The sequence below is a fragment of the Lycorma delicatula genome, chromosome 9, assembly GCF_047948215.1.
Source record: "Lycorma delicatula isolate Av1 chromosome 9, ASM4794821v1, whole genome shotgun sequence".
NCBI classification, from domain to species: domain Eukaryota; kingdom Metazoa; phylum Arthropoda; class Insecta; order Hemiptera; family Fulgoridae; genus Lycorma; species Lycorma delicatula.
Window position 1 is genome coordinate 28462120 of NC_134463.1, and position 27581 is coordinate 28489700.

The 27581-nt window shown below is 28.9% G+C and overlaps 1 pseudogene; it reads right to left on the bottom strand.

The window, feature by feature from the left end:
• Nucleotides 1–3641: 3641 nt before the first annotated feature.
• The window catches only part of LOC142329867 (putative aminopeptidase NPEPL1), a 292983-nt pseudogene continuing 269043 nt past the window's right edge, over nt 3642–27581 (bottom strand).

Here is a 27581-nt window from a genome sequence, read left to right on the forward strand (position 1 = left end):
AGTGGGGCGGTTAGTAGGAGAAGCGAATACCAAACTGTTTTATCTTCGTCTCCCTTTGTACACTTTCCTATATTTCCAAACGAACTTCCTTTTACTTCGCCGTTTAATGAACAGTGAATCGATTGGAATATGTATTTTTTTTCTTTCGGTGTGTTCAATAGAAACACATTAATTTTATGTATAGTTACTCATACAATACTTCTGCTATCGTATCTTTTTCAGTACATTAAGTTATACCATAGCATAGATCAGAAAATATAATAAAAGTAGATAAAAAATTAAGATAAGTATTTTTTAAGTCAGATAAAATTATAACCTATATTTATATATCTATACCAATATTTTTACAATTATTTTAAAGGTTATTTTACCAATCAATACCTTTCTGATCATCTAATTGCAATAATCAACACAAATTTTCTAATTATTTAAAATAATATATCTTTCTTAATTGGTTATTTAATTAATCAATTAAAAAAATAAACGAATATGCTTTTATCTTAATTTTCTTTATTAATAAAGAAAATAACCTGAAAGAAAACATAAACCATGTTTTTAATTACGCTGATATCCTATCTGTCAATAAATAAACAGAAAAGTTATTGTTCCTTTTTTAGTTATTGTTTAATTCCAAAGAGATATATATATATACAATAACAGAAAAAAGAAAGATACCGTTTTGTTATTAAAAAAAAAAAAAAAAAACTAATTACTTTCCAGTAGAGTGTTTCATCCCGATTCAAGCTGGTGTTTGAATTGGGTTTAGCGGAGATTGATTCAAGCAGAGTACTCTGGATTGATTTTCGTCATTTGTCAAACAGGCTATTGCAAACACACAAATTTCCTTCTAAAACAATCAATAGATTTATGACGTGTTCCCCCCCAATAAAATGTTCAATAGAGCAATTTATTTATACTGTAGTACCACAATCTATTTTTAATTTTTCAAACCGAATGTTATTTTTGACAAGTTAAATTTATATTTAGGTTTTATAAACGAATATAAATTTAACGTTGTAGAAAAAATTATATATGTATCGATGTAATACACACACACGTACACTGCATAATAACTTACAGATATATTTATACTTACATAATCGGAGAAAAATTTCTTTAATATCAAATTAATTTCCTTCCCGGCATAAAAACTTATACAATTAATTACCAAAATTAAGTCAAGGAGTTTTAAAAGTAATATTATTTTATTTTTCAGTATCCAACCGGTAGCACGGTCTACAGGAAAATGTGCATAATAATAGCGCATTGTCTCTTTTTACGCAGAGGATATGCTCGGTTTCCCGTGACTGTTGTTGGATCAGCTATCGGGACCCACCCCTGGCGATGGGCTCGCCAACTCTGGTTGGAAGGTACTGAGGAAATTAAATACTCCGGTGGTAAAATTTAGTCAACGGCTCTGAAAAATTAGTCAATGGTCAACGGCTCTGAAAGCGGAAGAAGCGGATTAGCATATGGAGATAACCCGAATAAAATCCAGGGTAGATACAGCTCTATTAACAAACCACCCTTGAAAAGAAAACTGCTACGTATCCAAATTATCAGGATTCTAATTATGGATAACGAAAATGGATATGTCAAAAATAAAGGAGATTCTAGATAGAAACATTCTTCAAATATTGCATCATGGAATGTGCAACAATGCGGAACAGGGAAAATAATGGAGATAGTTTATGAAATGAAGAGGAGAAGAGGCAAGCAAGAACACGCGGCTCCAGGATGTAACAAAGGATCTGACAAAGAAGCGGGTGAGAAGATGGAGATTGGCAGCGAGAGGTAGGAAAGATTGGAGGTAAATCATGTAGTGCCAGGATAAGTTCGGTTTAAAACCTGCTGCCTGCTACACTACAGTATACCAGAACAGAAATGTTTTATACTATCTCATTATAGAAGTGGAGCGTGAACGATGATGAAGAAGAAGGATGAAGCCCTCACTACAGTCAATGTGAATTGTGCATTTTAATCCTTAATAAGTCATATTACGTTGAGAACAATTCTCATTTTTTCTCAATTTTTATACTTTCCTGCCTCAGGAGTTACATCTCATCGGTGACTTTCCTTCACAAAACTACGAATTTTAAACGATATATCTATTATGTCACATTTTATAGCCAGAGAACCCAGTTTCTCATCAATAGATTTTTCCAACTTACGCTCCGCACTTTCCAACAATTTATTTTTACAACCCGAGTTAAATTTATCCCATTTTGACACACTCTTCAAAGGGCTTTGAGTATGGCATCATTTATTACGCCGGTTTTGCAACATTTCATGTTTGTATATTCATCAGAGAAACACAAAGCAAAAAAATAAATAAAGATTAAATAAGTAACTTCTTTCAATCTCAAACTTACACATCCAGGACTATCTTACTTGTGTATTTAAATGCAATTATAAAACATTTAATATTTGTTTATTCTACCATCCAGTGAGTTCAACTTTCCGAAATGTAATAGAATTTAACAAAAAGCAACAAGGTAATTCCAAAATTTAACATTCTTTAAAATTAATTTAATGAAATGATCGTAAACTATGTGATCTATAATGGAAATAATTTTATTAAGAATCTAACAAGCGTAATATAATACAAACTGACTACGTTTACGGTCAAAAAAATAAGTCAAATCTCTTTTTATTTAATTATATAATCTAATAATTATAAGATAAAATATTTGGAATACTACAATTATCAAAATTAAAAAGGTTGCATTAATAATTTTAACTATAGAAATTTACTTTTTACTGATTTTTTTTACTTTTTTATGAACATTTACTTTTTTTACTGATGATTACTTAACAAGGAAATACAAAAGATGTTACATTTGAAACGTGTTAAATGAATTTAAAAACTTAATCTAATTCAATTCTATATCTAGAATAAAAATTAAGCAAACTTTTCATGAAACAACAAACTGGATAAACAAAGTAAGTAAACGGGGCAAAGTGGGTGTAGCAGGGTAATTGATTAATCCGAAGATTAGCTGTTGGAAAGCATTGTGTTTCAAAATATTAAATTCAGACTTTAATATTGTTAGACAGGTATGGTTTACATATATTATTTTAATATAAGTATACATATTTTTACGGTTATTAGTTCAGTGTAATTAAAAAACTGAATTAAATGCTGTATAATAAATAAGGATTATTTTATCCTTAAATTTTTAAGTTATTATTCTACTGTACTTGTGTTAGCAACATTACTTTACTATCTTTCCAAATATTAATTCTGAATTAGATGAAAAGTTTTAAAAAAATTGCTCACAAAATTTAAAGCTTTATTTTTTTCTGATTTTCACATTCATTGTGTGTTAGATTATAATTTATTTGTAATATATAGGGAAATAACCAAATAGTTCATAAGAAACAATGAAGAATAAACAAAATTAACATTGCTCACTTGTAATTCAATTATATCCGACAGAAAAAAAATGCTCTTAAGATGCACAGAAAAATAAGTAAGAGAGAAGATGTTACAGATACATTAGATGGTCACAAATATTTTAATAAAATATATACTTAACATATAAGTATTTTATATGAAAAACGAGTATATAATGTTTTCTTAAAATACTCACCATGTTCTATTATGCTTTTTTCTTTCCAGATTTTTTCTTCTGTATTGCCATCCACACACCAAATGTAATATCGTCTTGCTTGAATTTACTGATCGAGTACTAATGATTGGGACATTGCGCACCATTGAAACTGTAATTCAACAAAAACTTTTAATACGTGTTTTTACGAAACACATAATAATTATTTACGAGTTATGAATTCTTTAGGGTTTTGTGATTATTACTAAAGTAATCATTATTTATTTAAATTACATTTCATTATTAAATCAATGTTCTGCTGGAAAGTTTTTTTCTATTAAAAACTGATTGTTACAATTAGAGGTATAATGAGATTTTAACTATTTACTATTTTTCCTGTTCATTCTAACGAATCACGGAGTAAAGGAAACACCTATATCATATTAAGTATTATAAATATTTCAAGAAATAAGTCATCCAAACCTTTTACAAGTATCTTTAGCTATTTGATAAATCTCTCTAAGAAACGCAAAAAAATGTTATACACTGTAATATACCTACAATAATTTCGAAGAAAAACACATCAGTTAAGAAATTAATAGAAAATAGTAAAAAAAAAAAGATGATGTTACAAGAAAAGGAAGTGTGTATCAGGGAACTATAATTTCTAATGATTATGCGTTCAGAATGAATTTCAGTTTAACTGCTTATTCAATAAGTGAATGAAATAATAACATAGATGCAATTAAGAAAATATTATATTTTTATTAATAAGTTAGTCAAACAAACGTTAATTACAATAGAATCATCTAATTACTACAATGTGTGATTTTGAGTCAAGAAACAAAAAAGAAAAAAGTGCCCAGTCCGTTATAGAGGAATAATATCAACTAATCAAGCTAATTAAGGGGGTTAATTAATTAGATCAAGTTAATTAAGGGGCATTAAATTATTTTAAAATCTATATTTCTGTAAATCTTATGTATGCAGAACTCATAATGTATGTATCACCCTGCCTTCTTCATCAACTATACCAAAATTAGCCGACATCAATGCCTCATACATAGAAATCATCTCATAAGATTTTATCGAAGTTAAAGTCTGGACATATAATTGTAAGATATATAACGAAGTTCTCCCAGAACTTTCATAACCTATTATACTCGTAAAAATAATGGAAAAGTTCATAAAAACATGTCCTAAAATGCTTCGTTTGCGAGTTACAGCTAGTGAAAGATTTCGCTCGGATTTCGACTATTCCAGTGAAATGAGGTCGTACTGGAATTTCTCAGTACGTTAATTAAGGAACGAAATTAGTAATTTCTTATGATCTTTTCACGTAAAAAAATCGAAAAAGTAGGTTCCAGAACTGTATCTGCAGTAATCATTGATAAATCTGGGGTGAAAACCAGTTAATTCGGGTAAAAAAACCTGCTTTTTATGTCTGATGTACAACAACTTTGTTAAATGGACATAAGCAATATAAAACTTTCCGATGAAACTTGTAGAGAATTTAATTTTGAATAAAACGGTGTATAATAAGTTGAATAAAACAAAGAAATGTTAGAAAAACAAGAATTTTATTTAGAAAATCTGCATTACTACATTCATCAGAAAGGTACTTAATATAAACAAAAACCAATTTCTCTTTTGGTGATGTGAAAATTTGTTATTACAAATTTTCACATAAATAAAGAGGAAGAAAATGTAAAAACCAAAGAAAGAATAAAAAGATTAAGGGAAAATGCTAAATATAAAGAGAAGAAAACGTTAAGACCAAGGAAAAAATAAAAGAGGTGAATATAAAGAAAATTCAGAGAGAAAATTTTTAAAACTAGAGAACGTATACAAAAATTAAGATCAAAAAAATAATATCAAACCAAGGAGCGATTAAATGATCGGCAACAAAAAACAAATAAACGAAATGATGATCAACTTCGACTTAGGGAGAATATTGTTCGACAATATCAGAGGAGTAATGAACTAAAAGATAAGAATTTTTTTGCAATTTATTAAAGATCGGGCACGTATGCCTTAGTGCATAGTTGTTCTTGTGAGGGCCTATTTTTCAGTCACTCTGTAGTTAACTTTAATGTAGATAAAATTGAACAGAAATTCCAGAATAATTAAGTAAAATTAAATAAAAATTAACTAGAAAATCCAAAAATAATACGATTTTAAATTATAATTTTCAACTATTATTAATCAGATGTTTCATCAAATCAAATATACATATATAATAATGCCTATTAAATTACATATACACATTTTTAAAAGGACATGAAAATTATTTCACTAATAACTTCTGAATTAGTTACATTTTTTATTATTATTTTTGAATTATTTATTGTAAAACTTTTTCCACAACCACTGGTTAATAATTATTAATAAATCAATATATTTAAATTTAAAATAAAGTTAAAAAATTAATTTAAAAAATTGTTCAAAAAATAAAGGAAATGAAGTCCGATTCAGACCCATGTCCCTTCCCTTGTAACATCCAAATATTTCATTAATTAGAATTTTATTTGATTACAACTCTGGAACCAATGAAAATAAGTACCACGTATGATATGTCGTTGCAAAGCTCTTAATGAGGGCTTATTACTGCAGTTAAGAGAAAATCCAAAATCCAAACTTTTGGTGATTTTGGGCTTTTATGGACACTTTTGGTTCAGTCGATTGCAATCAAAAGGGGAGGTTCACAACTAGATGTTATAATAGTCCTAAATCCCAAATTTCAACATCCTACGGCTAAACGTTTTTGAGTTATACGAAATACGTACATACATATGTACGTATGACATATGTATGTATGTACATATAGACGTCACACCGAAATTAGTTAAAATGGATTCAGGGATGATCAAAATGGATATTTCCGTTGAAATCTGGAAAACCGAAATTTTTCGCGATCACAATCCTTCCTTTACTTCGTACAAGGAAATAATAAAAAAAAATTATTTTTTTTATTGACAGAAATCAAGAAATTACTTGAAAAATTATTATTTTAAAGTTGGCAACAAAAATAACAACGTCTGATCAACAAAACGCAATACAGTATTAGAGTTGAAATCATTCTGTAAGGTACATTAATTAACTGAACGTGATCCGTTTGGTATTGAAGTAATGCCATACTTATTTACAACAGAGGAATACGCTGTTATGTATTCATTTTGAGTGTGTGTTATGGTAATGCTACAGCTGCTGCAGTAGAATATGAATTACGTTTTCCAAATCGCAAGATTACACATCACAAAATAATTAGCGCGACTTCTCAAAATTTTAGATAAACAGCTTCACTACTTAGTATTGGTACCAATTATTAACGATTGATGAAATTATTATCGATGTAGTTCAGCACAGTCCAGACGTCAGTACACGACGTCTTTATATCCGAATTTTACTTTCGATAGTTTAGGAGACGCTTAAACAAAACAAGTTTTATTTATTCTTATCATAATCGGCCAGTTCAACATCTAGACCCAGGAGACGGTCCATTTGGCATGGATTTAAGCAACTGGGGGAATAAAAATCGACAACTCTACAAATATGTTTTGTTTACCGACGAGGCAAATTTCACTCAAGATGGTGTCAACAACTCACGGAATGAGCATACATGGGCAGAAGTAAATCCTCATGAAACGATGGAAGACAATTTTTAACACCGATTTTTGTATAGTGCGTCCTTCTTCAGTATCAGCTGTTTGGATCGTCCATATTATCTGGCCGCTTAAATGCTGACGTCTATTTGTACTTTCTTCAAGAAGAATTGCCGCAGCTGCTTGAAGACGTTACTCTACCGCCTAGATGCAAAGTATACTTCCTGCAGGATAACGCGCCTCCCACTTCTCTTGTGGCCATTGGCCATTTCCACTCACTTAAAGCTTTCCCTGAGAAATGAATTGGTCTGGAGGTTCACATTCCTGGCCACCATAATTGCCTGATGTAACACCTTAAGATTTTTGTGTCTGGGGATGGATAAAAATTATTGTATTCAAAACAAAAATACATTTTCGTAAGGAATTAATTGTCCGCATTATGGATGTGACCGATCAAATTAAGGACAACCCTGATGAACTAAGAACAAAAAAAGCCAGAAAATATTTTGAAAATGGCGGGATCATTTTTGAACACATTATAAACTGGTATTCACTTTGGTGTAGTGTACTGTGTCTAAATAGAATAAGTTCTCATTGTTTTATTGCATTTATCTTACACCATTTTCTTCAGAATTAAATTCTCTACAAGTTTTGCTTAACATTTTTATGTATTTATTACCCATTTAAGAAAGGTATTGTGCGTCAAACGTAAAAAACAGGGTTTTTTAACCAAATTTATTGTATTTAACCCCAAATTTCTCAAACCTACTGCAAATACTGTTTTGGGATCTATTTTATTCGATTTTCAGGTTAAAACCATAAGAAATCACTAATATAATCTAACTAAACAATAATTAAATTAATTTAATTTAATCCCTTAATTAAAATTCTAAAAATTTTAGTACGACATAATGTCACCGGAGTAGCTGAAATCCGAGCAAAGTCTTTCACTAACCGTAATTCGCAAACGAAGCATTTTAGAACATATGTTTATATAAACTTATTTCATTATTTTCACAAGTAGTATATGTTATAAACGTTCTGGGAGAACGTAGTGATACTCTTTACATACGTACATACATACTTTCGGAAAATTTTAATATTAAAATTTTATATTTTCGTCTTGACATGTCAAAATTTTCAAAACTTTACATGTAACATTTGATTCGATTAGCTTACTTTTCCTTGTACAGTATACCAGTATACTGTATTGTTATACACAATTACTATATAGTCGAGAAAAAAAGTAATACTATTGTATCAAGTAATACACATTATTTTTTTATTAAATTTCAGAAGTTTAATAAAAAAAAAAGTATACATATTACAATAATAATAAATCGGTAAAATAAAACGTAAGTAATTATTTCGTTCCAAATAACTGCTATCCATTTAATTATAACTTTTTTTACGTATTTTATTGCTAATAAATGGGTTCAAACAACAAAGGATAGATACCTTGAAAACCTTTTTAACGATAATTATCGTTTAAATTCAATTAATTTAATTTATAATTTGTTGGAAAAGGTTTTTCGTAATATTAAAACAAAATAAATATCCCTTAGATCTGTTAACGATTGATTCCACCTAAAACTGAAAGCCCACAATTTAATTGTGAAAATACTATATCAAGGAAAACCAATTACATTCTGTTCTTTTTACTGAATACTGTTTTTCCTGTCATTCTTTTTTTAATACACGTTTCATTTACTTAGTTTTCTTTTAACTACACTCAGCATGTACGTAAAAGCACTTTTAAGAATTTGTTATATTATTATTTAAACTTTGAAAAGTTTGCATTAAATAAACTTTTACAGTTGTATTTCCAGTTTATTTCATTGTTTTTTTTTTTAATTGTTTTATATCTTAAAGAAAAATTTCAATATTCACTGATATTACTTTTCCTTATTAAAAAAACCACAGATTTTTAGCAAAATTATTAATAAGTTTAATTAGTAAATTAATTAATTCTGTCAATAACATGGATTTGTATACAATATAATCACGAGAAAATACTTTATAGACAGTTCAAAGTTAAGAGTAAGTACTATTTACTTTTATAAAATCCCATTTAATAATTTTACATTACTACCAAATTTTTTTTCTATTAGTACAAAAAAACGCAATGATCAAACACGACCTGTCACCAACTAAAACAACACGTTCATAAACAAAACTAACGAATAATATTGAAAATTATTTTAAAGTGAGGTTTGCAAAACGTTTTCATTGCTTCTTCCATTGATCCGAATATAAGTAATAACTCCTTATGCACATAATACACTAGGGAAAGACAACGTTTGTAACCATTTCCATTTATAAGACGCTATCATACAAACCCCCTTAAATGTGATATTGCTGGATATAGCAAGCTCTCTCCTGGATGTGCATTAAACAGATTTAAGTCCAAAAATAAAGTGAAAGTGTTGAAAAAGTGAATGTGCAAAAGTTACTTCAAGAATCAATTTTTTTCATTGGCCCATTGATGCGTCCAATCGTGTTCGACGCGCCACCCTCACCAGCTACATGTATATTTCAGTTATTGTACAGCTATAATTTTCATGTTGCGAAATTTTCTCATCGGTTCGCTTTTTATTATTATTATTATCATATTACTATTACACATGCTCTACCAAACTGTACTCAGTTTTAGAACTGACAACTTCACTCTTTTCCCTGTAGGGAATAGATGTTTAACTAACACTATTACTTTCAGAGAAAATTATTTTTGTTAATCAGCAACTCACAAAAATACGAATATTTCTGATCTAGTAATAAAGGGACTTTTACTCTGTTCTAATATTTCATGTAAGATTGTTTAATTAATAATTGTGTAAATATTTGATATTAATAAAAACTAATATTTCAGCAATTGTGCAACTGTTCACTTTATTAAAGAATTGGAGGATCGTATCTCACTTTCAAATGAAATAAGTTTAAATGATGTGCAGCAAAAAATGTGTATATGTAGGTTAATAGGCGTGCAAGGAAGTCATGAGACGTCTACATCAGATTTTTATTTTAGCTGCTACTGACGCAGAGCAGACCACGTGGTGCGCCGGATTAGCTGGGCAGCTGTGCACAGCTCACGACCGGTTCATTCGTACGAATTATTTATACTTCTCGAAGATTTATACTTACTGATACGAACGATTTATCTAAAATTATATTTGTGTTTAGGGGCAAAAAAAAGGAAAACATTGAGGTTAAATTTGTGTTAAAAAATCACAACTCAAGAAACAAGTAAAAATATTCAAAGTTTCGAAGTTTTTCGTTGTATAAGTTTTTATTGTTGTTAGTACGCGAAATTCATGCACGTTATTTAGTTACAATTGGGGAAAAAATTTAACAAAATCATGTGTAATGAAACATAAACAATATAAAATTTAACAGTATTCTGTTTTACGGTGTACATGCATAATGGATTCAGGGATGATCAAAATGGATATTTCCGTTGAAATCTGAAATCTGAAAACCAAAATTTTTCGCGATCACAATACTCCCTTTAGTTCGCACAAGAAAGTGAAAATGAGAGCGTATACATCAAACAAACAAAAAAACCATGCACCATGATTTTTACAGGGTGTGATGAACTTTTTACAGAAAGTGATTTTTGATTTATATATCCAGAAATGTAGTTTATATCGATTGTAATTGTCTACAAAGATCGCTGTCAATATTGACATCTTCAGACAGTTATTATGTGATTAAATGTTATTTTATTAAGTTATTATGTTATTAAATATAATGTAACTAATAACATGTAAACACTCCGAGGACAAATAATAAATTGTGGCATTTTCAGCGAAATCGGTTGTCATTTTTGATTTATTAGGGCACCACAAAAAGAAAGTTTTTATTTTTTTAACCTCTGGTTCCACCGTTAGGTATTTCTTCAAAGGATGAGATGAATGATTTTTGGTGTGTGAAAATGTCATTCCTGACCGGGATTCGTGCCCGGGACTTCCGAGTGAAAGGTCGAGACGCTATCAATCGCGCCACGGAGAATATGTTTTTATTTATATAGATTGCATACGTTCGTAATTATATTAGATAAAAGTAAAAATCTTTCATTAAGTTTGGATGTACTTTAATTTTGTATTCTTAAGCTTTGTTTTAAGCTAACTACAATTGTAGGAAAGTTTAATTACCTCTGAGGGAGAAAACCTTTGTGCTTAAGAATAGTTAAATAGAAAAATAATAAGGGAAAACATAAAAAAAAGATTACGAAACGCGCAAAAGTAAAGAGAATATTACACAACATTTCTTAAAACAAAACATTAATTTTTTTAATCACAGAACATTTCCATGAAATCTAAGCAAATATTTTGCGAATTTTATACGACCTGCTTATTTTTTTTTTTTTTTAAATAAAAAAATTAACAAAATTATTTTTAAAATTATACAGAAAAAAATCAGTTATAAAGTATTTTTTTTTTATTTTTCCTAATGTGTAATGTTGGAATCTGTTTGTTCAACTAGTGAATAATAAGCAATCCCTGCCCCGGCCCAAAGAGATGAGAATGATATGTATGGCATGTAAATGAGATGTCTTGTACAGACTCAGGCCGACCATTCCTGAGACGTGTGATTAATTGAATTCCAACCGCCAAAGTACACAGGTATCCACTGTCTAGTATTCAAATCCGTACTAGGATTTGAACCTCATAACATTCGACTTCAAAAATCAGCGACGACGAGTTAACCATCAGGCCAGTCCGGTGGACTAGTTATAAAGTAAATTAAATAATAACATAATTTTAACTTTTTTCTGTTTCATTATAAAATTTACGTGTATTGTTAAATACGTATAAAATTTATGTAAGTAATTTCCAGGAAACAGTATTCTTCGTCGGTTATTCTATGAATCCTTATATATTAATTAATTCAAATTTTTGTTTGCTGCTATTGTCTATTTTACAATATCCGCTAACAAAAGACAAAGAGTAAAGACAGAAATTGTAAGAATGTTATTTCATTCATCTAAGAACATTAAAAAATGCTGGCATTTAGCGACTAAAATTAATCCCTCAGACACTTACTTAGAGCAAATATAAATGATAAATTAAACTAAAATATACAAGCTAGAAAGCATATGTATATATATATATATATATATATACTAGCACGGCTGTAAGAAATACCGCATCAAGTAGTTAAGCAAAAAAGAAAACAGATGTTTTATGCAGCTGTCATTCCTTAACAATTAAAGAGAGAAACCTCAAAAAAAAAAAAAAATTATCATATAACTTAGTATAATTAGGTCTATCGTAGAGAATTTTAAGTAATAAATTACCTAATTTGAAACATGTGTTAATGATTTTTTTTTTTGTTGTTTAATATTCATTTGCAAACGAATGTACTCTAACTAAAAAATTTCTAAACTGAACTAACTGAAGACAATAAATCAATTTTGGATTGAATTAACTGTGTTTTTTCGATTTTTTTTTTAGTCCTGAAAATGTATAATTAAAATTGTGAATAGATAACAGTTAAAATTTCAAACACGTAGATTGTTATATCTAAATCAGATATGTTAATCCTGTTAATTAAATTAAAACTAGGTTTTCCCGTTCATGCGTAATTCCCTACAAACAGATAAATCATGATAATGCGGACAAGTTAAAATAACGGGCTTTTGTTGTATTGTTGTGTCAATGGAAAGGTAACCAAAAAAGGAAGATAGCAATATAAAAAAAAAATTTAACTTTAATAACTTGTATATTATTACAACTCACATATCGTAAGTTTTAAAATCTTTATGACACATTCAAGAAAATACTACACCTAAATCTTTAAAAGGTTATCTTTAATATAACTTTGAAAAAACTTCTTCATAAAAAAAATACTTCTATAATTAAGGTAAAAACATTTTGATTTAATATTAGGCTCATTATTTTACCAATTACATCTTGATAAAAAAAAAAAAAAAGATTCTCTATTAAGTACCTAATAACATCCAGAACAGTTTATCTAATATTGTTAAATAAAATACCAAAATAAAATTCAGCCCATTTTCGAAATTTCATATGCGGAAACGTTTTACAAAACTTAAGTTAGAGACTCAAAATACAACACGATTACTTCTCAACTAATAATATAGTTGTACGTTATCAATGCTAGGAATTTCCATCAAAAACTAACGTTAAAGTTCATTACAAAATATATCCTATTAAAGAATCGTTTAAATATGCCAACTGAATCTTCAGTTTTAAGCAAACATTCGTGCGTGCGCGCGCGCACATACATACCTACAGAGTTTTAATAAAAATATTACAAAATATAATAATTTACAGAGATTAATTACAAAACAATTCGATATTCTGTAAAAATAAATAAAGTGAACAAAAGAGGGTGGAGATTATCAAATAGTCTCAAGATTTTTATTTAAGCACATCAAAAATGATAAAGTGTTTTTACTCGTAATTGCCATCAAATTTAAATCAAATACATTTAAAGAAGGTCAAAGTAATAAATAATCAAAAACACTATACCAAAATGACTAGTCATTTGATTATCGATTATAAATGAACTAGGAAAAAATTTCCCACCAAAAAAATTTAATAAATTTATAAGTTGCATCAAAATCTAAAAATTAGTAATGAATAAATATTTTTCTTTATTATTTATTTATTCATTATCAGAACAATAACAGGTTCATAACCAATTATAGTTATTTTACGGAAAATGAACTTTGTAGTGCATGAAAAATATAATACAGATCGGGGGATTCGAACCCAAAATCTTCCAGTCAGAGACGCTACATCTCTCCCATGGAGATCGACGGAAATAGTGACAACACCAAAATTCTCAGGAGGAAGGAACTAATAAAACAATTTTTAGTAGTGCACCGAATGACGAAGAATTAGCATTGATTTTTTTTTTTTTTTTTTTTTTTAATTAAATAGAAAAATTATACTACATTAGTAAATTATAAATTATTACTATTCAAAAAGTAACTAAATAAAATAATTTTATTCAAAATAACAGTAATTTTAAAATGCTTAATAAAAAAATCCCTTAGCTATGACAGAGCATTTTTTATTGCATAATAATATAAGTAAAAACAAATTAAAAGGTCAAATAAAAGAATAATTCACAATCCAACTTAAAAATAAATATTTTGATGAAAATTCGTCGCTCTGGCTCCCAATAAATTTCGTAAAAAGAATGGATATTTTAAAATTAAAAAGAAGATGAATGACTCTTTTTGCAATTTTTTTTCTATTTTAGACTACCTATGGATCAAAAATCCTGAAAATACCTAAAAAAAAAAAACGACAGCTAACAGTTCTTATATTTATAGAAATTTTGTTTTTAGTATCCTTGACTAACTACAGAACAGTTTTAATGGGAATATGTTAAACTTTGTGGCTAATTTTCTGAACAAACGAATAATCCGTGTTATGGCTAATGGGGTACTTTCAAAAGTCTTTGAAATTAAAAATCTCTCAGTGATCTGTCCTAAACATGATACTCTTCTTGGTAGCTATTAATAGGGTAGCTGATATGATCACTCCGTCGGTGAAAAAAAGTGTTTTCGCTGAAAATATTACTATCACTTGTAGGGACAGAAAAATCGGAACTACAAGGAAAACAATGCAGAATTCACTGAACTCAGTGCAAAACACACACTCAGGGCACACAGTAGCGGTTTAAAATTTTTAGTAACCAAGTCAAGATTTATTGTTTTTTCTAGACAGCTAGACGGATATAAGAACACGGTAACTGAACTTAAGTAAAGATGTGATAAATGGAACAAACGAGATTAAACTTCTACGTAAGACTTTTGATGAAAAGCTGACTTTCTCGAGCCACATTAAGTACACTAAAGTTGAATGTTTAAGGAAAATTAACGTCCTTCAACTCATATCAACTTGGAACAGGGATGATGACAAACACATCATTCTGAACATATATAGAAGCATTATTTTGTCGAAGATGGAATATCCTGTAGGACTCTACGAGAGAAAAAAGTAAGGGCTTACTAGACTTCTTGCATAATAATTGCATTTGAATATTTATAGGAGCATTTGCCACTACCTCTATGCCAAGTTTACTAACGAAATCTTATCAACTCCTGGTGGAAATACCATGTTATCAAGTACAAGATCAGCAGGTCCCGTCGCTCCAACTACTCAAGGCAGACGACCAGGGCCGCTTGCATTATCAAATTCTAGGGGTGCAGTCCTTACCTTTCAACCACAAGTGCCTTTCAAACAAGACACAAGAGTCACAAGACCAAGACCACAAGAGCCTTTCAACCATAAACTGCTATCTCCAGGAAGTAAGCCTCTCTGTTCCAAGGATTCTCAGAAAGGAAATAGGATTCGACGCTCCTTGGTTGCGCGCATCTCTACCATCTGGAAGTCGTAAACGGGACCCACGTTACCGATCTGTTAGGGACTAATTTAGCGATGTGATTAAGAAGTGCAATGGTTACACACATATCTATATAGACGACTCTGTCTCGCCGACGGATGTGGCTGTTCAATAATTTTCCCTGACAATGAGATAATATTTAAACTTAGTTCCTATTCCTTTGTATTATTTTGCGAGGCCTGCGCAATTTTCTCTACCTTGAGAGTTATTGAGACCCATATTGACGACAGCTTACTGATAACTGACTCTAAGAGTGTACTTTAGAGTTTGAGATGCAGAGATCTGAACCCATCGTTCAAATAATTTATGACACGCTCTAAAGAGTAAACGAGATAGCAGTATTCGTACGACCCCAGGACATTGCGGCATCCTCGGGAACGAACGGGTTGATGAAGAGAGCGGTAACAAATGGCCTCCGATTAGAATTAGCATGTGAGAACCACTTCATGAAGGTGGTATACCACGTACTCAATGGAATAAGTTCTTATTAAATAAGGCCTTACAAGTAATCCGGGAAAACGTTTTTGAGAAATCTTTTATCTCAAACAACAGAAGAGACCAAATCATCCTAACTAGGCTGAGGATTGGACACACAAAACTAACTCACGTGTATCTCTTTGGCTCTCCTCAGCAGAACTATGAGGTGTGCAATGTAAAATAGTCCGTTAACCATTTACACATAGATTGCTCAATATTCGACGACAATTAAACCTGGGTTCAGATTTGAAGGCTTTTCTCAATCGAAAAAATACACCAAAAGACTGTTGCAGTTTCTCTATGATAGTGGAGTGAAGAAGTTAAGTTAGCAGTTTTGCTTACGAGAGATCCCTTACGGAATACTGTGTGCGCAATAAAAATAGTCTAGTGGTGATGTTCCAATATTTATTACCCATTTTTTATTCATGTTCCGGTTTGTTATCCAGTGATTGGTGTTTATTGTTTAATTATTTTTGATTATGTATTTTATTTAATTCGCTAATGAGTATTATTACTGATACGACTATAAACAAACAATGGGAAAAACTAAAAAAATATTAAATTTTAATATTTTACAATAATTTTAAAGAACTTGTGATTTTTAAGGTCTATTGATAAAAAAAACTAGACCCCCTGTTAGTAAGCAAACAGAATAACATTGAAAATATGTCTAGTAAGATCATATCCTAATTTATATTTTCCTTATTTTCAATCAGGAGGGAAAAAGTGGATCTGAAATTACAAAAACATTTTAGGAATAGACTTTAAATCTATGGAACATTAATAATAAAGTTATTACATATTTTAAATCAGTTTCAATGAATAATGTTTATTATTTTTATTTACTAATCATTTTTTTTTAATTCTTTAATATTTGTATTATAAAAGTATTTTTAATTGATTTTTTCAAGTAAAAATCAACTTGTAAATGATTTCCTTAAAATATTATTCTGATTTATACTTTACAATAAGATAATAACAAAATAATAATAATTTCCTACTAGTTTAAAAATATGAAAAGATTCTTTTATAAAACTTTTTAGACCTAGCAAATGTATCATAAAAACAAGAATAAATGTTATCTGTTTTACAATGAATACAAATAATAATAATAATAATATCTCATGATGACGCGGTATTTTATGAAACAAACAAAAACTAAACAGGGTGGTAAAATTTAAGAAAAAATAAAAAGGAGAGATAACTAAAATAAAGATTACGCGAAAAGTTAGAACATAGGAAGAACTTTAAAAAAAAACTTCATCTACACCAATTGTTGAAGTAAAAAGAAATCCTTACAAAGCCAAGCAGTAAACTTTTACATTAGGTAAATATGAGTCGCAAGAAAAACGTAGAGCGCAAAGACTGGTCTCTGTATTAAGTCAACGGTCGGATGGTTTAGGTGGTTTAGCCAACTCTCTCTCACTCGTAGTTAAGTTTTTCAGTATCACATTTTCGGGAAGAAGTTTACGACGCAGTCTACTAGCAATCTTTTTTACATCCAACGCTACTTTTCAACAGTAGATCTAAAGAAAGTTAGCGAATAAAAATAATTTTTAACCTGACGTCGTAAATATATTGTACTTTTTTACTTTATATAAGAAAACTAAGAAAAACGAAATATTTTAAAAGTTATTAATTACACATAATTTTTCAAGTATTTATTAAAAATAATAAAACCACACTTTTATTTTATTTTATTAAATAAGAAATTAAAATAATACAAACATAATATAATTAAGATAATTATTTTAAAAATAATTTTTCAATTATATAATCTTAAATAAGGAAATGTTTTATAAGTTTAGTTTTTTTTTCATAAGTTTATTTCACTAAATAAACAATGTACTTAATTAAACAGAAATGATAATTCAATTTTTTTTTAATTTGTAAAAAATAACATTCGAAAGGGACCTCGGACCCATGAATACGGATGTAGCACGCGAGTAAGATTGTTATTCGGCGATTGAGGTAAAATATTTTATAATAATCTCAAATAGCGTACATCATAAGATAAACAGAAAGGTATTTTAAGTGCAATATTTTATAAGAAAGTATATAAAGAGTGATTCAAGAAGAATGTAACAAATTTTTAGAACATTTTCTAATGGTGAAAATAAAAAATAGTTTCGGAGACGCTTCGTTAGAGATTGTCGGATGACAAAAGATTTCGCCTGATTTCTGGGCCTTTAGTAAAATTCCTGAAACCCAAATTAAGCGATATATTTAGTGGTTTTATATAAAATCTGACAAAAAAGCAGTTTTGCAAAAAAAATAGGTCCCAGAACTGTATTTTTAATAATCTTTTTAGAATCTGGGCTAAAAGACAAAAAACTGGAACCGAAATACACTATTAAATGTTTAACGTAAAAAAACTCTGTTAAATGGGTAATAAACACAAAAAACGTTTATACAAAACTTGTAAAGAATTTTATTGTGAGTAAAATGGCATGAATAAGTTCGCAGAAACTAAATACAAACGTACGAATTTTGAAGTTTACTAAAAACAAAACATATCAAAATGTGGCATATTTTAACTAGGTATTAAACGGAACAAATTTTTTGGCATTATAAAACAAAGGTATCAAATATTTAAGAAAAATAAAAAAATAAAAATAAAACGACACATTACGTCGTTAAATCTGTTCTGTCCGAAGTTCGTTGGATTATTAGAAATAAGTTTTCGTTTTGTAATAATAGGATCAGCCTAATTCATTATTCTCATACAAGGAAGACCAGGGACCATTTTATCGTAGTTACAATACCGTAACTACGATACGGTATTTTTGGTTTCCTCATTCCTCAAAAAAAAAAAAAAATTCCTCATTCTTAGGGATCAAGAGCCTTTTCACTCACTTTCATTCTGTTGCACAACGATAACCCAAATGCTTTACGCTCTCACAGGCCGAGCCAATGATTCATGAAAGAAGATTTTCTGGAAAAGCTAATCAATTACAAATGTAGAAGACTATCCAATTAGACAGTACCAGTAACCCCTAATTAGCAATTATTTATGGTGCACTTAATCAGCTCTCCCTTATGTTTATTTACAATCCAAAACGAAAAAAAGGTATTGGTAAATTTTTGTCTCCAGTAAGTATAATAAAACGGAAGAGAAAGACCAAGACCCGGCTACTGTTGGGGGGGGGGATCCGAGAACGGCATAGCCGGACTTGGTTTCTCTCCCTGGTGGTTTGAAATCTCTCACCAGGGAGAGAAACCAAGACCGAGTCCTGGTTACTGTGGCGGAACCCGGGAACGGTATAGCCGGGCCCAGTTACTTCGCCTCAGTGATTTGAGGTAGGCGAATGAAGTGAATAAAAGATCCCCCCCCTACGTTGAGTATTGCTTGAATGCCGATCCGACCCAGGGGAGCAGGAGGGGAATAGGATTATCTCCAAAACAGGTCATACGAATCATTCTTATTTGGGGAGATGATATTTAATTATAAGTGTAAATGTGTTACTAGATTTTATATTTTTAGTTTCAATTCAGCCTTTCTGAGGACGTTGGTGAAAATTTAAATCGTTATTAGATTATTATAAATATTTTAACGAACTTTAGTGTTTTGAATAATAAGCTATGTCAAATGAATTCAAAATCAATGTGAATACGAATTGATTTTGTAATAAGGATAAAAAACTGATATATCATTATAACTCCGACGACCACCAAGGCAGAGTGGTCTTCTATCTGAAAATTCTGGGTTCGAATACCAATTAGAATTTACATTTTTTTCCTAAGGTAAAAAAATTTACTTTCGTCATCTGAAAATATAATTTGATTATAACTGAGGTTGTTTAAGAAGGCCAAACATAATTCCAAGTAAATAAAATAAATTTTTTATAGTTTTTTTTCAAAATAAAACTGTATTAAAAATAAATATAAATTGAAAATTCATTATAAAAATAAACTTTTACGTATTCCAAAAAGTCAAGAAAAAATTAAAATGCCCAAATTAAAAAAAAAAGAAAAAAGGATGAAACAGGTCAAGATATAAAAATATACTACGAAGTTAAGTAAAGTACGTGCCATCTGGATATGACAAGATTAGATTCTCCCCTAACTTTCACGCAATCCCATTTGTTTTACGTACAGTTTGGTAAACGTACATGTATTTCTATCACTTTAAATTCGTTTTATTGAAGGCAAGTAGTACATTCACTGGTATATTGGCTACTAGGCTTAGTGCAAATATACACATTTGATTCAAAATCTTGCACACATGCTAGCTTAAGTATAATTTGTTTTTGTAGTGGGAAACGAGACAAAGTTCGGTAGATATAGACCCCGACCAATGTGTATTGAGCAGATTTGGGACACATGGGATTCGAACTGTTAGTTAACTTGGGATGACTGTTGGCAAACATGAAGATAGCTTTACTTTATCCAATTGAGTTTTAGTCTAGAACTGAACGAACTTAGAAGAAACACACACACACACAATTTGTTGTCGTGTATTTTGAAGAAACTTAAACACTACTTGCCTAAACTTGTTTCGGTCAGTACTTCAGTATTCATTATAAACTTTATTACGTAATAGTATGTGTAATGGAATAAATAATTAGTAGAAATTTGCTTCTTACTCTATGTTTGTCTCTTCCCTTAACTTCTGCAACTAAGTAGATAATTAAAATTATAAACATTGATAAATATTTTTATTTTAAAACAGTTTAAAAATACATTTTATTTATAAACAGTTCTTTTCGCTAGATATTTTACATTACATAAAATGTATGACTGTATAAAAGTAACTTTGTTGCTATAATAACATTTTTTAAATCCATTTCATTAAATGATTTTTAATCTAAATTCTTCCACATGCATAATATTTTTAATAGATGGCCGATTTTTATTTGTAATATAATTTTTTAAACCCACTTGTCAAACTATTTGTACTGATATTTAACTTGATAAATTACAATTTTGGTTTTTCTCTTTGGAAAAAACCATCTACATTTCGCCAATTGTTTGAATCCTATTTCATAATAACTGAAGCAGACATTTTTTTAATTACTGGGTTAAAAATATACCTTAATCTATAATAATCATCCAGTTACAGACAGATAAATTTTTTTTAATGAAAAAGCGGGCATCTATACCCATTAGCCCGATTATTTTTCTTTCGTTATAGCCACCTAAGGACCACGTAATAATCTAATTTCCTTCTCTTTTGTTGTTTCCTTATCTTTCATTACACATTTAATTTTTTCGCTATTCGTTTTTTTTTTCTTTTCCACGGACCACTTTACTCCAGCTTTTACCTACGAAATATATGTTTTTCAGTTATTTCATCCTCTTTTATGTTGTTTCTTTTTAGATATTTTGAATCCAGCTTGTTAAATTCTTTTCTCAAAGGTAATTGAAAATTTGTTTCGTTAACCTGTTTTCGTTCAGTCTCGTATATATAAGTACCCCAAAAAAAATCAATTTTCTTTTTCTCATAGTTTCTGAATTATTATATATCACCATTACTTCTTATTTTCAAGACTTCATTATTTTTTAGTAGACCCAATATTTTCCTAATAATTCTTCTTTCAATCGATTCTAATTTATCTTATTTATAATTAAATGGTAGTCATTCACAAGAATATAAACATTTTGTTTCAATTACAGTATTTTAATTCGTTATTTTTGGATTTTCTGTTATAGATATTCTTAGTTAGATCATAAGCTCTTTGCATTCTATGAATCCTATCATCTATTGCGGATTTCTCCAATCAATTTTCTTGGATTGTTTTCCCTAAATACTTAAATTTTTTAATCTTGTCTATGTGACCGATATTTGTCCACAAAAATTTTTTTGCACTCTTAATGTTGGATATGAATTTAGTTTCTTCTACAGAAATTCTTAAACTTGATTTATTAGATATTTCTTCTAAAAGATTAATTGTGTTGTTGCGTCTGTTGATTTTCGGAAAGTACAGTAAACTCGTCTGCAAATAATAGACAGTTTACTTCATAAGATTCATTCTTCCTACCCAATTTTATTGGTAAAATTTTGCATTTTTTTAGTTCCTCACTCCAAATTCTTACTACTTTTTCAACACACAATTAAAGGGAATTAGTGATAAACCGTGACCATCCCTTACGCCTGTTTTTATTTCAAAGGATTTAGAATCTTCTCCCGCGAATTTAACTTTTGACATTATGTTTGTGAGAGTTTCACCTATTAGGTTAGCTAATTTTGGTTTAACACCAAATTCTCGAATTATTCTGCCTAAAATTTCTCTATCATCAGAGTTTTCTCTATTAAATAAATATTTATATCTTATGTATAAATCTTACATAATATATACCTTAAATAATATATATTTATATCAAATATATAATTCATTTTCTCTAACAAAGTATTTAAAAATAGAATGTAAAAAAAGAAAAACAAATTTTGAAATTCTGATGATTTTGTCTTGAACTGTGATAAAAAAAATTATTATCTTTTTAGAATTAGGAAACATCATTGTTGCAAATATGAAAATAATATATACACTGATTTCTTATCCTTTTAATCTTAATATAAATACCCAATACCGGAGAAAAATATTAAAGATTCTCGCCATATTTTTAAATTAATCGATTTAAATGATCAGTCGCTAATGTTTACAAAATATCTATTAATAACAAAGAAACTGTGAAAAGAAGTTAAGATAAAATATTAGATTGAAATAAAAGAAATATGTGGTACAAATACATAGAAAAACAATAAAGATAATAAAATATAAATTGTAAATTTCTGAAAAAGATAAACTGTTATTTTTCAAGTCGTTATTAAGAAGGAAGATATAAGAAACAAAAAATAAAATTAATATCAAGAAAGAAGGATGCTTAACAAGGTTAATCAATTACAAGTAGAAGAAGAAACTTTTAAGTATTTATAGATGATTTATCTAAGAACTGAGATTTATATAAGCAATTTATCACTAAAATAAAAACCTTAAACTGAATTTTTAATATCTACTGTAGTTTAATAAAAAAAATTATTAAAACACAATAAAAAATATTATACTCAATATTATAAAAAATAAAAGTACCAAATAATAAACAAATTTAAACGTCATTAAACCTCATTATAAAAAAAAATAATTTATTACGTAATACATTTAATGTGTTCTTACTGAGAATAAGAAATTTTATCTAGGATTTGAATAATAGAATTAGGTTTTCCGCGTCATCACATTTACAAAACACATGCATAAAATTTTATGCATAAAATTTTATTGTTGTATATGAAAAAAAAATTGAGTATCTTCATACAGGTAATAAAATTATTATTTTTCTCATTTTTTTAGAAAATCTTATTCAGAAAATATATGAATAAATTACATGACACCTATTTAAGTTAATAAAAAAAATTATTGCACATTAAAACTACGGACAGGCAATATAGAAGAAATTTTTTATCTCATTTAAATATTCTATAAAACTTACTATATATAAACTTAATTTGATAAGGAAACTTTTAAATCACTTACAAGTATACATCGTATAACATAAAATAAAACGATACCTATCGTAAAAATTAGAAATTGAGAAAATATTTTTTAAATTTCTAATCTTATTCAAAACAAATAAATTTACATATTTAATTCACAGCTTACCGATAAGAACATATCGAATTGTAAGAAGGAAATTCAGACCCGGTAGTTTAATAGGGTTCTGAGATATCCATTGTTGTATTTCTGTTTAATTTCTCTCCCCACCGACGCCTCTGAATCGTCAATCGGTATTAATCCGAAGTAAGTTCCGTATAACACCAGTAATTTACTAAATTTGGTAATAACATTAGATAAAACTTGGTAATTAAACTAGAATTAAATTTGAGGTTGGAAATATACCTGAATAATTAACGAGTTTGTTCAGCCACACGCCCTGATCAAACTTAAATTATTTAATAAATTTCTTGAACATGGTTCCGCTGATATATTTTTTTTAAATAATTAAAAGTGATATATCCACCTTACCAGCAAATAAGTGTTAAGTCCTCGAAATCTTTCGGTTTTTTCAAAACATCATCAGGAGTTAATATATTATAATTAATTCAAAAGTTAAAATACGTATACAAACAGTCATGACTGTATTCGTATTTTAACTTTTGATGGTTTGAAAAAACCGAAAGAACTCGAAGACTTAACACTTATTTGCTGGTAAGGTAGATATATATCACTTGTTAATTACTTTTATTTTATTACATTAAATAATTTAATTTATATAAATGAAATTTACTTAAAAATTATGAAAATAAAAATTCAACAGAAATAAATTTATCTTTTACAAAGATGAATTTTATAAAGATGATTGATTACCATAAAACCTCTTCTTTTGTGGTAAGATCAGCTTTGACTTTAATGTCATCTTTCTATGTATCCTTTTCTCCTGATAAAAAATACAAATTATCTTAGTTTTTCCAACAGATCTACTAAATATGCTATCGATTTCAGATGAAACTAGTAAACTTTGCTGTATCCATGTAACATAAATCCACTGATAAGTGTATATGTAGAGGTACGGTTTTTGAGCAACTTAACAACAGCGGGCTTTTACACAGCACGTCGATTTCATACGACTGAGCGCACAGACGGTAGACTTTCCGCGACGATTTTTAAAAAGCAATATGCTGTATTTTTAAGGCGATGCGGTTGCCGCTTTCCAGAATAAAGCACACGATTACGTTGTCCGGGAGTTGGATCGAGTTCGCTTCTGCTTCAGTTGCCCTCGGCTACTTTTTAATAGTTCTTCTAACCTATATTTTTTATAATAATTCATATAAAATATTAATTTATCTATTATTTCTTTAAATATTTATTTATATTTATAATTATAAAAAATGAATTGTGGGTGTAGGAAAAAGAGCCTTTATAAAAAACAAATTAACTGAATAGTGACAAAGATGTGAAAGAAAAATTTTGAAATAAATTATATGAGAATACAGTGCCAGATTGGAGCACAACTCGTCAAATAATTTAAAGAACTGTCCTTTTAACAACCTTTGACATGACAACGGATGGACCCAAACTTTTCTTCCTTTCATGGCAATTGTTTTTCGACGAAGTCGATTTTTATTAAAAGGAAACAGGAAGGCGGTTAAATCATTCCACCGGCCGGTTTTTAAACCGCTTATACGCCTACTCGTGGATCTTCCATGTAGCACCGACTACATCGTACGCAAGACTCATTTTCTTCATGAACTTAAAGATTCAAAATAGTCATACGTAATAAACGTTGAAATCACCCAACGGTTTCAAAACAAAATATAGGTGCTCAGGATGGTATCAGGAACTCCATGGTTCGCTAGGAACGATGAGCTGCAGGGGTATCTTGGGGTGCCACGTGTTCGTGAGAAGATATGGAGGACCAGTAGGGAATACATATGAAAACTGGACAAGCATGTCAATTATTTGGAACCGAATTTACTTGACAGTGGTGAGGAAGTAAGACGATTGAGGAGGCTGTATATACTTGACCTCTCTGATCTTTGAGAGCACGGATTATCTTTGAAGTGTATGACTTGTGGGATGATACAGTGGTTATTATGTCAAAGACACTTTAGGAATCTGTACTGGAATCTGACATATGTTGAAATTGGTGGTTGATTCTGGCGGTCTGATTCTCTGCTGAAAATTCGGTACCTTTATTGTTTTGTGACTTGTTTTTATTTGACTTTAATATTTGTTACTTTACTTGGATGACTTTAATGGTTTGGAACTTTATTATTTTTTATCATTGTTTTTATTAACTGATCGCTTCTTTTTGTCATGAGAGGTGATGTATATTATTAATATTGTATTTGAGATGGGCATCATTGGATGGTCGGATGGTCTCGTGACACGTTAGCCAAAAAATGTAATTGTAGTCGTAATCCTTTTGGCGACCGATTATGAAAATAAATTTCTAAAAAAAAGATGTGATATACATTGTTATTGTATAATTGAATGATTTATAACTACACTTTGTTACTGAATATTAATTTTATCTGGTGGATTATCTATGTATATGTGTAAGTGTAAGTACACAGATATAACAATAATTCATCTAATAAATTCCAAAGTACAGTATTGATAAAAATAAAACCCAAAAATCAGGAAGTAAAATATGGATTAAAATAATAATCATAACAAAGTATACAAGGTAAAAGTGAAACTTTTAATAATATATTGTTTTTATAAGGTTAATACTAAAACGTATTCAGTACAGTACCAAATAAAATAAAAAATAAAGAAACAAAACGTAAAAGATTTTTAAACATACTCGTAAAATGGTATGTTAGCCATATGAAGCGGAAATAAAGAGAACGAGAAATAAAAATGAACTGGAAATAAAAACTGAAGGTTACATATATATATATATAAAGAGAGAGAAAGAAACAGTTAAGATAAAACTCTATTGAAAAATGGAGGGAAAATTTTGATAGACAAATAAAAATAGAGAAAATATTTTTAAAGCTTATTTTTGTTTAAAAAAGAAAGCATATATTTTCTATAGAATAGAATGGAGTTACTTACACGTTCTTGTATTGAAAGAATTTCCAATTTTCTCAATACTACAAGAAAATCATGTTGCATGAATAAAATGAATAGAAAAAGAAAAGATAGTAAAATAAAATGTACTATAATTGTTAGATGATCGAAATCGAAGAATGAATACACATAAAAACTCTGTAATAATCCCAGAGTAAACCGAACACTAAAGCTAATTTAAACTCTCAACAGTAATTTATACGCCTGAAAACAAATTTTCAGTATCAGCAGTATTTACTACTAATTTATATTGTAGCAGTAACTTTTATAGCTAAATTTCATAAGGTTTCAAAATCATAGATAAAAATATAAAATATTTACTGGTATAAATAATAATATACGTTTGCCCATAATCGTAGTGTCTACAAACAAATTTCAACAGAAATAAATATATTATTAAAAAATATTTTTTTTAAATAATATTTATACAACAAACTTTTAAAAATAGTAAATACAACCGACTTAAAAACTGCACTAAATCAAACATTACATTTATTCAATTCTTTCCTGAATTTATACTATGATAATTCGTTATGAAATTAAAAACAAACAATTTATCCCATTGGCAAAGAATTCAAGAAGTTAAATAATGTATGAAAAAAATCTCTTTTTAATTTTTATATAGAAACTTTTTATTTTTTTTTTTTAATTTACGTTATTTTTTAAAATTCCGGTAGGCTTAATAAAAAAATGCCACTCACATAAAAAAAGAGCAGTTTTCAAGTAAAGTCGACCATCGATCGCGAGCTGAGATTGTTTGTAATGCGGAATTATCAAATAATACTCGTATTTACTTCCTTATACGAAGTAAAGTATTGTGATCGCGAAAAATTTCGGTTTCAATTTCAACGGAAATATCCATTTTGATCACCCTGAATCCATTTCGACTAGTTTCAGCGTGACGTCTGTACGTACGTATGTATGTAACTCACATAACTCAAAAACGGTTAGCCATAGAATGTTGAAATTTTGGATTTAAGACTGTTATAACTTCTAGTTGTGCACCTCCCCTTTTGAGTGCAATCGACTAGACCGAAAGTGTCATAAAGAGCCAA